This window comes from Scyliorhinus torazame, chromosome 1 (assembly GCF_047496885.1).
Source record: "Scyliorhinus torazame isolate Kashiwa2021f chromosome 1, sScyTor2.1, whole genome shotgun sequence".
Lineage (NCBI taxonomy): Eukaryota > Metazoa > Chordata > Chondrichthyes > Carcharhiniformes > Scyliorhinidae > Scyliorhinus > Scyliorhinus torazame.
In genome coordinates, this window is record NC_092707.1 from 45,591,757 (window position 1) to 45,605,112 (window position 13,356).

Genomic DNA, 13,356 nt, shown 5'->3' on the forward strand with positions numbered 1-13,356 from the left:
CAGAGCCATCAACTTGTATTTATACCCTGTGGGCTGAGTGGATCTGAAAACCCATCAGGTGCCTGTAACCATGACGTCCAGTGGAAAGCTCGCAGCCGTGGAGAAGACTTGGAGCAGGCACTGGGTGCAGGAAGGGATGTTAGAGGTCGGAGTTCTACACGGAAAGGAAAATTAAGAAGGCAGACCACTTCCAGCTAAAATGAATCTTGAGGGTAAGAATGTCACGTGATGCTGAAGCGCTGAGACTGGTACATGCCAAGCGTAAGTGCCACTAAGAATGGTCGACCACAGAGAGCCATATGCTCTGTCAAACTCTGCTGTTTAAGCATTGTCAGTATTGTTTGATTACAGCCCACCATGCATCTGGAGCAGCAGCTTATTGTCAAAGACAGCAGATGATTTAACAGACTCGCCGCGATTGGTGCGAATCCATGCGAGCCAGTTAGATCACGGGACCAGCCTAAATTGGGCACCTCACCAGGCGCCAAGCATTTGTGATCGAACCGGCTTACTTCTGTTGGCAGATTCCACAACTCAACTCAGCACAGCAAAAAAACAATAATCCCCAATCAATCTCCATTGCTTTAATGAGATGGTCGCCCTGTCAATTGGCCTCCTGGGATATAACCAGCTCGCCAGCAAGACATTGTGAGTAACGAATAGTTCTGGTCCACACAAATGAGCACCAAGCGGAACAGCACCTGGAGGGTCTCTCAGGACGTTGGAGACCCCGGGTGGTCAGGGACAGGGTAAGTTGGCACTCTGGCTCTCCCCCTGGCACTCAGATACCTTGGCACTGCCCAGTTAGCACCTTGGCACTGCCAAGGTGCCAGGCTGGCAGTACCATGCTGGCAGGAGCATTGCCAGGGTGCTACGGTGGCACTGCTGTGAGTCAGGGCTTGAGGGGAGTGATGACTGTGAAATGAAGGATGAGAGGGGGTATGGAGGGTGGGGGAGGGGGGGAAAGGGTGAAGGGGACTCCAATAGGGTGGGGGGTGAAGGGTGGGCTCGCAGAAAGGGGCTGAAAGGGGACGTCGGATGACCTGCAAAGGGTGGGGGCCTCATCGTCCCCATCGCAAGGTGTCCTCACTTGCGGGAGTGTGAGGTAGTGTCCATATGTGTGGGGAGTGACATTACCCATGGTGGGGGGACACACAGGCTGACTTAGAGATCGGGCACCCTTTCAAAATGGTGGCCTGATTTCTGTGGAGCCGGTCTGGCCAGTGAGCTCCGCTCCCCAGCGCTGAAAATAATTCTAAGTATGGACTCGCCCGGAAAGGAACTCACAAAGGTTATTGGACTTTCGAGAGCCTCACAGCTGAGCCCGATCCAACTCTCTTTTTTCACTTGAAAGTGGTACAAGATTATGAGAGACATGGATAGAGTGGATGGGCAGGTTCTCTTTCAAGGGTGGAAGGCTCAGTCACCAGGGGGCATAGGTTTAAGATCCGTGGGGCAAAGTTTAGAGGGGAAGTGCAAGGCAGGTTTTTTACACAGAGGGTGGGAGTGCCTGGAACGCGTTGCTAGGGGAGGTTATGGAAGCAGATACATTAACAGCATTCAAAAGGCATCTCGACAAATACATGGATAGGATGCGTGTAGAGGGATACGGCACTTAGAAGTACTGACAGGTACATGCTTGGAGGGCTGAATGGCCTGTTCCTGTGCTGTATTGTTAATCATTAGGAGAAAGTCCAGCTGGCTTTCTTCTCCTTAACCCTTGGTGCAGCCACCCATGCTCCTGCCAGCTGAGATTAGCCCACTGAGGACAGAAACTACGAGCTTTTGACCTGATGTAACACACATGATGTAAGAAAACAAGACCTTCTGTGCTGAAGAGGGACCTTGGGGATGGGGGTTGCTGCATGGAGCAAGAGAATACTGAGGAGTCCATGAATATAAATCAGAGTATTATAGTTAGTTATTCCTGGGGATTCCCTTCCTTAATGCTGCACCGGACATATAGTCATGAAAAGGATGATGTGTGGAGATGTATCAGCGGCCAACATCCCAGTTATTGAATTGTCTGCCGTGGTGGGCGATAGCGTTTGACTGGTAACCACAGCTCACTGGACACCGTCACACTGACACAATCAGTTAGCTACAATCAGATTGGTACAACCAGTTGGATGCAGTCCATTTGATAGTCAGAATCTTAGATTCCAAAAGGCCTTTGATAAGGTGCCTCACGGGAGACTGCTGAGTAAAATAAGGGCCAATGGTATTCGAGGCAAGGCACTAACATGGATTGACAATTGGCTGTCAGGCAGAAGGCAGAGAGTTGGGATAAAAGGTTCTTTTTCGGAATGGCAACCGGTGACGAGTGGTGTCCCGCAGGGTTCAGTGTTGGGGCCATAGCTGTTCTCCTTATATATTAACGATCTAGATGACGGGACTGGGGGCATTCTGGCTAAGTTTGGCGATGATACAAAGATAGCTGGAGGGGCAGGTAGTATGGAGGAGGTGGGGAGGCTGCAGAAAGATTTAGACAGTTCAGGAGAGTGGTCCAAGAAATGGCTGATGAAATTCAACGTGGGCAAGTGCGAGGTCTTGCACTTTGGAAAAAAGAATAGAGGCATGGACTATTTTCTAAACGGTGACAACATTCATAATGCTGAAGTGCAAAGGGACTTGGGAGTCCTAGTCCAGGATTCTCTAAAGGTAAACTTGCAGGTTGAGTCTGTAATTAACAAAGCAAATGCAATGTTGTCATTTATCTCAAGAGGCTAGGAATATAAAAGCAGAGATGTACTTCTGAAGCTTTATGAAGCATTAGTTAGGCCCCATTTAGAATACTGTGAGCAATTTTGGGCCCCACACCTCAGGAAGGACATACTGGCACTGGAGGGGGTCCAGCAGAGATTCACACGGATGATCCCAGGAATGGTAGGCCTAACATACGATGAACGTCTGAGGATCCTGGGATTATATTCATTGGAGTTTAGGAGGTTGAGGGGAGATCTAATAGAAACTTACAAGATAATGAATGGCTTAGATAGGGTGGACGTAGGGAAGTTGTTTCCATTAGCAGGGGAGACTAGGACCCGGGGGCACAGCCTTAGAATAAAAGGGAGTCACTTTAGAACAGAGATGAGGAGAAATTTCTTCAGCCAGAGAGTGGTGGGTCCGTGGAATTCATTGCCACAGAGGGCGGTGGAGGCCGGGACGTTGAGTGTCTTTAAGACAGAAGTTGATAAATTCTTGATTTCTCGAGGAATTAAGGGCTATGGAGAGAGAGCGGGTAAATGGAGTTGAAATCAGCCATGATTGAATGGTGGAGTGGACCCGATGGGCCGAATGGCCTTACTTCTGCTCCTATGTCTTGTGGTCTTATGGTCTTATTTACCAGGCATGTTTAGATCAAGCTGGGTAGTTAATGTCCAATTAATAGACGGTGCCCCAGGACAGTTCTATAGTTTGTGCTCTCAGTTACATTTGATTTAAAAGCAGGAACTAGATGAAATGCCCCCTTGCTAGGGTGAGTACTAACACCGGAGAAATGGGTGACATTTTTGGCAGCCTCCACTTTCCCCAGGTCTGGTCTAGCTTACATTGACTTGCCCCTGCCAAAGGAAGAATCAATGCCTGAGCTGTAGTGAAATAATTTACCTGTTGTGGCTACATATAAAACTTGAGGCCAGTCAACTGATGCCTTTAAATGTTTGAATATTAACATAGGAACACAAATGCATCATTTAGCCTCTGTTCTTTTCAACAATATGTTCAGTGGTTTGCTCAGGATTGGGCAAGGGGTAGTGTTGAACAGGACCCACCGTTTTAGAGTTTCAATTTAAAAAGAGACAGGTTAACTGAGATTAGCATCTTTAATTGGAGAGAAAATCCACAGGGGAGAAGGCAATGTTGGCAACAGTGGCGTAGCAAGGTTGTCACTTGATTAGTAATCCAGAGACCCAGTGTAATCCTCTGGGGACCCGGATTCAAATCCCACCGGAAAGGGCAGATGGTGAAATTTGAATTCAGTAAAAAACAAATTGGTATTAAAAGTCAAACAATGACTGTGAAATCCATCACTGGTTGTTGTAAAAACCCATGAAGGAAATCTGCTGTCCTTACCTGGTCTGGTCCACATCGACAGCAATGTGGTTGACTCTTGGTGTGGTTGAGTGGCCAGCCACCCAGTTCGAGGGCAATGAGGGAAGGGCAACAAATGCTGGTCTTTCCAACTGACACTCACATGCTTGCTTTGAGGTTTAAAACATTGGTGCCGCAAGTGCCTACCTGCCTTTAAGTCAAGAACATTTCATGAGTGGCATCCATCATCTTGCAGAACAAACCATGCTGGGCCTCCACAAGGTTAGATTTTCTCCAGGGTCCCATACATTATATCCTGTATACGAGCCCCATTCCAGCATCTAGCCCATTCTGGACCTCATCCTGTCATTAGGCAGGAAATCCAACGGAATTTCAAAAGTACTTCCAAAAATCTACATGCACGAGATCGATAATAGAGGCTTCCTGCCTCCATGGAAATACCAAGTCAGGTCAGCAAGATTTGCTTTCTGATATGATGTTCTAGAGCGGAAGATCAGAAACTAAACTACAGCCTCCAGTGAGACTCAGATCATTGCCTCAGCTGAATCTCCCTTCACTTCCATTTGTTTACTTGCTGTTTCGTGCAGAATTCAACGGGTGAAGTGCACTTGTTTGTTCAGTGACAGATACGGACTCAGGAAAAAGGGAGAGCCCAAAACGACACGTGTTTTAATCAAGTCCCTCTGATCCTGACATTTAATTTCACGTAATGCCTTCCTATTTATGTGCAATTCAGTGATAATTGATTGAAGCCAACCTCATTTTCCAGCGTCTAACCTCCAGGACATTCTGTCAGGCTGCGGAGGGCATCCTTCAGGACGTTATGATGTGACTGAATGAATCAGCTGACCCTGGGGTGCTGATGTCCCGAGTGCTTTATCACCAACCGACAAAGCGAGTCAGAGTCAAAAGGAGCTGCTGCTTTGATCTGCTTCCTTCTCGATCGCTGTTACAGTACAATGTGTGCGATGCCACGGTTTCAGCAAGGCACAAAAATGTTCACTGATTGCCTGAATCACAGCACCATGACGAGGAGTGCCCACTTTGTCGGAACCAAATACCCACTGAAGCATTAGATCTTTTTGAAAAAGAAACAACCTGTTTTCTTCTGCAAATCAAGAAATTCTGTCGTCGCCCCCCCCCCCCTTCCCCACGCCCACATTGGTATTCTTTTATAAATCGATCCCTTTCACCCTCTACTTTTCTCAATTCCTATTTCCCTCTCCCGTGTTCAACCTAATTTTCTTCTTTCTCAACATTAATGTCTCACTTTGTTCTCACTCTCTATGATCCGATTTCTCTAAAATTCAATCTTATCATTAATATCTATTTTCTGTATCCAGTGTCAGGTGTCTGTTTTTTATCTGCCACTATCTCTAATCTGTCACAATCTCTATTGTTTATCTATATTTTAACACTATTCTGCTCGACAATTAATACCATTTGACAACTAATACCACTTCTGTATATTACCTATCTCAATATTAGTATATAGTTATTCACTCTATTACAGGATTATGTCTGTTAGCTTATCCCACCACTGTTAAGTCTATTTTCTTATCGTTCTATTACTTTTCAACTGTTATTGCTACTTTTTATTTCCCGCTCTGTTTTGTCCTCCTATTTTTGTTTTCCTTTTAATATTTCCGTTATTCTTTTCAGCAATATCTCGCCACTCTGCTCTCTCTGTTTTCTTATCTCAGTTAACCAATTGCTTTTGTGACTTTGTTTATTTTTATTCCACTTTATTAGTATGGCACAATTACGATCATTCTAACTATTTTTCTAACATTATTACTCAGTCATGCTATTTAGGTTTCTGTTTGCTACATCTCTTATACGCAATTTTTCTATTATTTCATTCCTGTACCATTTTACAGCCATTACTCTGTGTTGTTCCATTTTTCTATTATATCTCTTCTTGAACCTCTTCACTCAATTGCTTCAGTCTTGCTATTCCACTCTATTGTTCATCTATCATTGTCACTGGGTCATACCTAACAACACTGTAGGGTTACCTACATCACATAGAGTGCAGCAATTCAAGATGGTGGCTCACCACCACCTTCTCAATTAGAGATGGACAATGAATGCTGGTCTTGACAGCGTTGCTCACAGCCCATGATTGGATTTTGAAAAAAAAGTCTCTATTATTTTAGCTGTGTTGGGTGACTGTCCCAAAGTTCAGCTTTGCATCCCCATGTCCTGGATCTGAGCTTCCCGGGACACCACATGTCCCAGGCGGAACTGTGGCACAGTGGTTAGCATTGCTGCACCACAGCGCCAGGATCTCGGATTCAATTCCAGCCTCGAGTGACTGTGTGGAGTTTGCACTCTCTCCCCGTGTCTGCGTGGGCTTTCACCGGGTACTCCAGTTTCTTCCCACAGTCCAAAGATGTGCAGGTTAGGTGGATGGACCATGATCAAATTGCCAATTGGTGCCCAAAGGTGTGTGGGGTAGGTGGGGTTACGGAGTTAGGGCTGGTGAATGGGCTTAAGTGGGGTGCTCGTTCAGAGGGGCGGTGCAGAATAAATGGGCTGAATGGCCTCCTGCACTGTCGGGATTCTATGATTTCTCTTGTGTCTGAAACTTTTGTGTCTGTGCTTGCACACTGCACTGGGGTGCATATGCAGATCTGAGCCCACACACCCACAAGGTTGTGAGGGACCACTGACCAGCACCTCCCTCTGAGAATTTCCCCCTTGTCCTTTAATACCCTTCGCTCCAAGAGCTATATCTAACTGGGCCGGACTGGCTGTGGTGCTCAGATTTGCTGGGTGGGAGTCTTGGGTTGGGGGTCAGAGGGTGTCCAGTGAATGTCCCAGGGTTGGGGTTCAAGACGGCGGCCACAACCTCAGGCCTGATTCAGGATAGGTAATGGTTTGGAAGTGGCAGAACTTGACTAACCACATTAATACTGTGGCTATCAGGGCAGGTTAAATGCCAGTAGTATGACGAATAGCTCACCTCCTGACTCCCCAAAAGCCTGTCCACCATCCACAAGTCAGGAGTGTAATGGAATACGCTCCAATTGCCTGGATGAGTGCAGCTCCAACAACACTCAAGGAGCTTGACACCATCCAGGACAAAGCAGTCCGGTTGATTGCTCCCCCTTCCACAAACATTCAAACCCTCCACCACTGACGAACAGTGGCAGCCGTGTGTACCATCTACAAGATACACTGCAGCAACTCAACAAGGTTCCTTAGACAGCAACTTGCAAACCCACGACCACTACCATCTAGAAGGACAAGAGCAGCAGATGCCTGAGAACCCCACCACCTGGAGGTTCCCCTCCAAGTCACTCACCTCTCTGACTTGGAAATATATTGTCGTTCCTTCACTGTCGCTGGGGCAACATCCTGGAACTCCCTCCCTGACAGCACAGTGGGTGTACCTACTCCTCAAGGAATGCAGCTGTTCAAGAAAGTAACTCACCACCACCTTCTGAAGGGCAACTGGGGTTGGGCAATAAATGTTGGCCTAACCAGCGAGGCCCACATCCTGTAAATGAATTTGAAAAAACTCTTTCTTGAAAACATACAGGGTGGGATTCTCCATTGGCTGACGCTGAAATCGGGAAACGTGATTAAGCGGAGAATAGGTTCTGACTCCAAAATTGCGGCAGGCAACATTTTGACGCCAAATCGCAATTCTTTCTCACCTCGACAGCACTGTTAATGCATTCCGAAATGCACGTCCAGTAAACACGCTTGCATATCATTAGAGGGCCTTACCCAGTGTTCTCCGGGGCCTCCGCGATGCTCTGCCTCCGATGGCCGAGTTTCTGACGGTGCGGGTCACTTGTACTTTTAAAAATCGTGAAACCAGCATTGTGGCTGATGAGGGACAGAGTGGAGGAAGGACAGGGAGAGCTGCAACTGTAGGCTGCCGGGCCGGACACTGCCTGGGCTGGCTGGCTGGCTGGCTGCAGCCAGGGAGGGGGTATGTGACTGGGGAACAGGCCCAGTGTCCAGGGTGACCAGGCACAGGCTCCATTACTGCAGCCGTAAGGTAGCCACCTTGCTGCGCACCCTATACGCCACCTACCTTGGGCTCTGGTTCTGCAGAATGTTACTGGCCATACAGGTGCCCCACCCCTGCACCTCACCTTCCACCGACCTGGCCTCCACCCACCGGCAGGGCATCAGGTGATCCACCCAGGACAACGGCCACTACGGGGGCACCGGGCAGGGGTGCTGGGCGGAGGCTGCAGAACGCACTGCTGGCAAGGGCAGTGCCAGCCAACGGTACACATCAGAAACAGGCACCAGGGCCAGAGGCCCCCATGGTGCTGTGCAAGGGACGGTATATGAGGGAACCCGCAGTGCCAACCGGGGCAACTATGTAGTCCAGTGGACCTGGTTGGCACGGGGGTATGCTCCATGCTAACATGTCAGCCTTTCACCCCCTGCAAACAATGGATATTGGAATTCAACAAGCAATGATGGCCTTCCTGCTAGTCACCGCAGCCCTGGGGGATGCCCTGCGGCTGTACGAGCTGGTGCTGCTCGAGGAGGAGGAAGAAGCTGCAGCAGCGGAGCGTGCAGCCGCGGACCATGACCCAGAGGAACAGGAGGCAGCCACCCAGGATGGTCCAGCTGCCCAACAGGCCAAGGAGGAGGAGGTGCCGCATGAGGCCTCATGTTTGCCTGGACCGCTCTTGAGGGGCTCTCCAATATGATGCCGAGAAGGTCGCCTGCATGGTGGCAGTATGGTGCATCGTCCACTACATCACGCAGCTAGGGGGGCGACGTGCTGGAGGAGGAGGATGAATGCTAGGCTTCCTCTGAGGTGGATGGGCAGGACATGGGGCCCAGGCAGACATGGGAGGCTGCACGACGTGTGCACCTGGGCCAACGCACAGGGATCCTCTGATCGCCTCCAGGTTCACCGACTAGAGGGGGGGTCATTGGCCATGGGCACCAACACCACATCCCACTGCCACAACCCCACTCCCCTCCCTACCTGGTCATCTCCCCGCCTGCACCGCCTCAGTGATACATACCTGTCGCACTACAGGGTGGGGACCCTGGGTTGGCAGTAACAGCGGGTCTGGTCCATGGGATGGAGGATGATGACAACCCACTCTGCAATGAGCTCTGGTGCTCCACATCATTTGACAACGTCTGACTCCTGTCCACCGTCCACCTGGGTGATCCCTGCATGTGAGCTGGCCCTTCCATCACACGGTCCCATCGAATCCCTGGAGTGACGGTGGTGAGGCCACCCACAACATCCACCCATTCCCACCACACCCTCCCCGGCCAGCCCAGACGACCCTATCCCTCATGCCCATCTGACAGAGCACCGAGGCAGGTTGTAAGTGTTAACAGGTGTTTAATGTGAAAACGTAAATAAAGATTTCTGCCCTAGCCCCTGTCACTAAACTGTGATTTTGATTTTTTGACTTGATTTTGATTTGATTTATTGTCACATGTACAGTGAAAAGTATTTTTCTGCGGCCGAGGGAACGTACACAGTACGTACATAGCAGACAAAGAGAATAGTCAACAGAGAACATTGACAAATGGTACATCGACAAACAGTGATTGGTTAAAGTGCGGAACAAGGGGCCAAAACAAAGTAAAGCAAATTTGTGCCCTGCACCCGTGCCAAATTAACTGGTGCCTAACTTTCTGGCCTTACGAGAACTATCGCTACATCTTGGTGGATCCCCAGACGATACAGCAGGAATGGAGGCGGCCTGCTATGATTCCCGCCCTACGACCTGGGACCCGTTGTCGACCGTCTTCTGGGGCGACCGGGCCTGAATGGGCACGGTTGCTGCTCGGGCACCCCAAGATTTCATAGAATTTACAGTACAGAAAGAGGCCACTTGGCCCATCAAGTCTGCACCGGTCTTTGCAAAGAGCACCCTACTTAAGCCCACACCTCCACCCTATCCCTGTAACCAATCACCCCACCTAACTTTTTTGGACACTAAGAGCAATTTAGCATGGCCAGTCACCTAACCTGCACATATTTGGACTGTGAGAGGAAACCGGAGCACCCAGAGGAAACCCACGCAGACACGGGGAGAACGTGTAGACTCCACACAGACAGTGACCCAAGCCGGGAATTGAAACTGGGACCTTGGAGCTGTGGCCTGGTGCCATCCTATTCTGCCTGCTGCCCATGTAATGTGCTAGGGACAGGAGGGTGATGGTGGGGGAGTCTGAGGTGCTGTAGTGTTCTGGCACTTCCCCTGCAGGAGTCACCACCATGGGCCCCTTCACCTCCTCCTCCCTTGGGGTGCCTGCTTCCCTCCCCCGAGCTACTCCATGGGACAGGGGTGTGAACGGAGCTATCCCCTGAGGCTCCCCTAACACTTGGCGCTGCCAGTCCTGGAGGCCCGCTATGGTCTCGACCAGGGTCTGCATGCTCGCGGTCATGGAGCAAAGGGAGTGGATCATCTCCATCTGGGACTGTGCCACATCATCCATTGACTGTGCTACCACATTCTGGGCCTGTGTCACATCAGCCAGTGACTGCGCCATCTCCCTCTAGGACTGGGCTACCTCCCTCTGTGTCTGCGCCACACCGGCCATGCCTGGGTAATGCCACCGACATTGCCAGCCATGGCCTGCTGTGACTGGACCACGCTCAGAAGCGCCACTGCAATTTCCAGATGTCTTTCCCCTGTGAGGCAGCAACCCTGTCCTGGGCCTCGGCCACCGCCTGCACAGAATACCCCAGGCCTTGGACATGCTAATCCATAGCCAAAATGGTCGCCCCTAATGCCTCCACCGTGGATGCCACCCATGTGCTGTTGGCCTGGGTGGTACGCATGATCGGCACCACCTCCTGTTCCTGCACACGGTTGGACTCCTTCAACTGCACCTGCAGGTGTTGGATGCTCGCCAACAACCCCTTTTTTAGTCCTTGGCTCTGCGACTACATCTCCACTATTGATGAGACTGTCCTTTCCAGAAGCCCGAACCCGTCCGGATGGCAGCTAGCTCCTGAGGTTGGCCTGTCCTGCTGCCCTCCAACTGTCCACCCCATCGGGAGTTCCTACCTCCACCTGCTGTACCAGATCAGCTGTGTGGTGGGTACCAGATAGTGCGCCAGGAGCCTCTTCACTAAAGTGCCCAACCGAGGTGAGTGTCTCCGGGATGATGGAGGGTGTTGGAGACAGCTGTGACCCAAAATCAGTGTCATCCTCGGGGCTTGAGCTGCAGTGTGTCCTGCGTCTCGGGTAGAGGGCTGCAGTCCAAGCTGCTCTCATTATCATTGCTCGGCTCACGGGCGGGCTCTGGTTGGGGGCGGGGGACACCAGATGGACCCGCCCCAAGCCCAACAGGTCCTGCAAGACACAAGATAAGACGCATGCTTAGACCATGGACTGGGGGAGAGTGGGGGTGGTGGGAGTGAGGGTGATGTGGGGACTATATATTCAGATCCCCGGCCTCATTCTTCTGCCTATAATCCCAAACGACTCAATCTCTCCTGATACATCAGTCCTGCCATCACTGCACTCCCTCGATAGCAAAAACATCCGTATACAATATTCCTGATGCATACAATATTCCTGATGTGGCCTCACCAAGGAACTGTATAATTGCAGCAAGACATCCCTGCTCCTGTATTTGAATCTTCTCACGATGGTGGGGTAGTGCTAATGTCATTGAAATAATAATCTAAAGGCCCAGGCTAATGCTTTGGGAACATGGGTTCAAACCTATTATTCAATTGATGAAATCTGGAATATGAAGATAGTCTCAGTAATGGTGGCAAAGGCAACTACCGTTGATTGTTCAGTCATGTTCTTTCGGGAAGTAAATCTGGCCTAGATGCCATTTGACTCCAGACCCAATAGCAATGTGGTCACTGCATCAGTGACCCAGCAAACCATTCAGTTAAAGGGCAATTAGGGATAGAACATAGAAAATACAGCACAGAACAGGCCCTTCGGCCCACGATGTTGCGCCGAACCTTTGTCCTAGATTAATCATAGATTATCATTGAATTTACAGTGCAGAAGGAGGCCATTCAGCCCTTTAAGTCTGCACCGGCTCTTGGAAAGAGCACCCTACCCAAACTCAACACCTCCACCCAACACCAAGGGCAATTTTGGACATTAAGGGCAATTTATCATTGGCCAATTCACCTAACCTGCACATCTTTGGACTGTGGGAGGAAACCGGAGCACCCGGAGGAAACCCACGCAGACACGGGGAGGACGTGCAGACTCCGCACAGACCGTAACCCAAGCCGGAATCGAACCTGGGACCCTGGAGCTGTGAAGCAATTGTGCTATCCACAATGCTACCGTGCTGCCCTTAAGAATAAATAAATCTACACTATCATTTTACCATAATCCATGTACCTATCCAATAGCTGCTTGAAGGTCCCTAATGTTTCCGACTCAACTACTTCCACAGGCAGTGCACTCCATGCCCCCACTACTCTCTGGGTAAAGAACCTACCTCTGATATCGCTCCTATATCTTCCACCTTTCACCTTAAATTTATGTCCCCTTGTAATGGTTTGTTCCACCCGGGGAAAAAGTCTCTGACTGTCTACTCTATCTAGTCCCTTGATCATCTTATAAACCTCTATCAAGTCGCCCCTCATCCTTCTCCGTTCTAATGAGAAAAGGCCTAGCACCCTCAACCTTTCCTCGTAAGACCTACTCTCCATTCCAGGCAACATCCTGGTAAATCTTCTTTGCACCTTTTCCAAAGCTTCCACATCCTTCCTAAAATGAGGCGACCAGAACTGTACACAGTACTCCAAATGTGGCCTTACCAAAGTTTTGTACAGCTGCATCATCACCTCACGGCTCTTAAATTCAATCCCTCTGTTAATGGGCAACAAATTCTGGCCTTGGCAGCGATGCCCATATCCCATGAAAGAAAAAGTCAGGAATAGTGTTCAATATTTATATTGGTTACCGAGTGCTGCTTACCTTAAATTTATGTCCACCAGTGATGGCACAAGGAAAAAGTCCCACTTAAAGTGACACGCCAAGATGGTGGAACACTGTTGTGTTGCCCCTAAAGGGACAATCACCACAACTATCTTGTCTATGGGGGATGCACCGTGATCAGTCCTGTAATACAAACAATAATCGCTTATTACCACAAGTAGACTTCAATGAAGTTATGTGAAAAGCCGCTAATCGCCACATTCCGGCGCCTGTTCGGGGAGGCCAGTGCGGGAATTGAACCCACGCTGCTGGCATTGTTCTGCATTACAAGCCAGCTGTTTAGCCCACTGTGGTAAACCAGCCCCTAAACTCAGCAAAAAGCGATCGATCACTGTGCTTTTCAAAATGATCCTTAAGGGTTAATTGT